General features: G+C 38.9%; 1 pseudogene; it reads right to left on the reverse strand.

Annotated features, from left to right (window-relative positions):
* Nucleotides 1-1,615: 1,615 nt before the first annotated feature.
* On the reverse strand, nt 1,616-2,366 carry LOC111526511 (annotated as a pseudogene).
* Nucleotides 2,367-2,735: the final 369 nt, after the last annotated feature.

Below are 2,735 nucleotides of genomic sequence, written 5' to 3' on the forward strand. Positions count from 1 at the left end.
AGTGAGTGTCATTTCTCCCCACTGCACACAGAACACAGCCGGACCCATCATTCTATAAACATTTACATACGCATATACATACATATGTACACACACACATATCTATATATAGTAGTATGAATCATAACATCAAGATTAGCTAACATTTTAATCAGTAACAGTCTAATAAATGGTATTTGTGCCCATTGATTAGCAATAGATTTCCATGAGCCCCCTTCACCCTTAAAAAAATTATATAAATCAATTTTAGAAGACTTTTATGTTCAAAGTACTTTTCTTAGGTGAAGAATAACTTACACACAGTAAGATATATAACTATTAAGTACACAGCTTGATGAATATTTACATATGTAAACACCCATGTTACCACCATCCAGATCAAGATATAGACTATTTCTATCATCCAGAAAGTTCCTTTATGCCTGCATGTGATTAGGTTCATTTTTAATGGTAAACATAATTTATTGCTAACTTTATATTATGAGAATATTTGATTAAACAGAACTCTGAGCATTCCAGGTAGAAAAGAAAATAAACATTTATCGAGCAAATGAAATTTTCTAAGCACTTTGACATTTCATGCTAATCCTGTTAGGTGTAATTATTTCCACTGAGCCAATGAGGAAACTTGGGCTCTGAGAGCTTAAGGGGCCTTTCCAATGTCTCTTTGTGTGTGTGTTTGTGTGTGTGTGTATGTGTGATGTAGGTCTTTAATTTTTAAAACTGCAAAACAGGTTCCAAGATGAGCTCTTACTGATGTATATGGTGTAGTACAGTATAGCCAAAACCACTGCTTATGACCTCTCAAATACTCACACATCAAGGCCAGGCACAGTGGCTTATGCCTGTAATCCCAGCACTTTGGGAGGCCGAGGTGGATGGATCACTTGAGGTCAGGAGTTCGAGACCAACCTGGTCAACATGGTGAAACCCCATCTCTACAAAAAATACAAAAAATTAGCCAGGCATGGTGGTGGACACCTGTAGTCTCACCTACTAGGGAGGCTGAGGCAGGAGGATCACTTGAACCCAGGAGGTAGAGGCTGCAGTGAGCTGAGATCGCACCACTGCACTCCAGCCTGGGTGACAAAGTGAGACCCTGTCCCCCAAAAAATGTTTACACATCACCCAGTAGTAAGGAAGGGTTATCATTCAGAGAGGTTTTTCTGAAATAATCTATTAAATTATAATTATAAAGAAGAAATGTTTATAGATTTTTATGAAGTTATAAATTTATAAATATAAAAGTATAAATTCATATAGAACTGTTTAAACTTATTCATATAGAGCTGTTTTAACTTCTTGTTTAAAGAAGTTTCCCTCTGAGAGGATTACAGACTATGCAATCTGCTACATGTGATTTCAGATAAATGATAAATTATACCTAATGTGTAAGTATAATAGAATCAGTTTTTGATATTTAAATTATTCTAAAACCTGTTGAGTGTGAATACTCTTAAATCTTTCTTTTCCGTTTATGCTTCTGGCCGAGAATGGAAGAAGGGACGGAGGCTTCAAATGACTGAAATTCTTCATATGGTTTCTTGTGACCGACCACTCATAAAGTATTTTTCTCCAGAGTCCAAAGGCAAGATAAAAAGTCTCTGACTTGAAATCAGAAATCATCTGCTGATCTGCTAGCCACAGCTAGAATATTGCCATAAACCTTGGAAGGAGGATTTCCCAAGATTAGGTTGCAAATGGCAATTCTTGCCATCTTGATGTTTTGGAAGAAGCCAAGGATGTGAACTTTAACATCAGCCAAAACTATCCGCGTCCATGTCACATTCTCTGTGGTGAATTTGGTTTTTCCTCCTTTGCCAGCAATTCTTCCTGTTGCCCTGGATAAATGGTCTCCCTTTAGGGGTTTAACATTTGTAATTTCAAAAGACTCTAGGAAGAGGTCATCCAACCTGATGAGGGCAAGTGCATCCTCCACCTAAAAGCCTAGAATAAAAGCTTTCACAAAATCAGCTGCTGTTGTCAGAGCACTAACATCCTTGGTTTCTTTACAAGTCCTGATTTCTACATTCCTTGATTTCAAGTTAAAGTGTATCTGAAGTCCCCAGTGTTCCACAATAGGAGTAAATATCTTCATCTAGTTTTCTTTCAATGGTGTGTATCTGTTAGCTGGGACTGGAATTTTCCTTGTTTCTTCTTTCCCACTCAGGAGCCCATCCCCACAGAGGGGTGGGAAGACGGGCCTCTTCACCGGCCTGCCTCCTCTGTGTCCATCCGGCCCGCATCCCCGCCCTCTCCCGCTGCGGACAGCTGTTCAGCCTGTCGTTTCTTCCCCGGCCCTTGCGGGTGACCTGGGTAAAGCCCTCCTCTGACCCGGCGCTCTGCGCTTCCATTTCAGATTCCATCCCCCCTCCAATGTCTTACAGTCTGTAAGCAGCTCAAGGCCTTTATTTTTTCTTTTTCTTTTCTTTTTTTTTTTTTTTTTTTTGTAGACTGAATCGCTTAAGCCCAGGAGGTAGAGAAGTTGCAGAATGAGACACTGTCTCAAAAAAAAAAAAAAAAAAAAAAAAGAATAGGAGGGAAGAAGAGAAAGATAGTGCCCATACCTTAACTATGCCTTAAAAACAAAAATATGTTGTTTTTTTAATCTCTTTGAAACATCTTATCTTTGATATTGATTTTCAAGTTCAGGGCTAGGAATAAAGGAAGGGTGTTAACTAGACTCAAAACGACCTGCAATTCACCTGATCAACAAGACCAGGAAGCAAGTGGCC

This window comes from Piliocolobus tephrosceles, chromosome 10 (assembly GCF_002776525.5).
Source record: "Piliocolobus tephrosceles isolate RC106 chromosome 10, ASM277652v3, whole genome shotgun sequence".
Taxonomy (NCBI): domain Eukaryota; kingdom Metazoa; phylum Chordata; class Mammalia; order Primates; family Cercopithecidae; genus Piliocolobus; species Piliocolobus tephrosceles.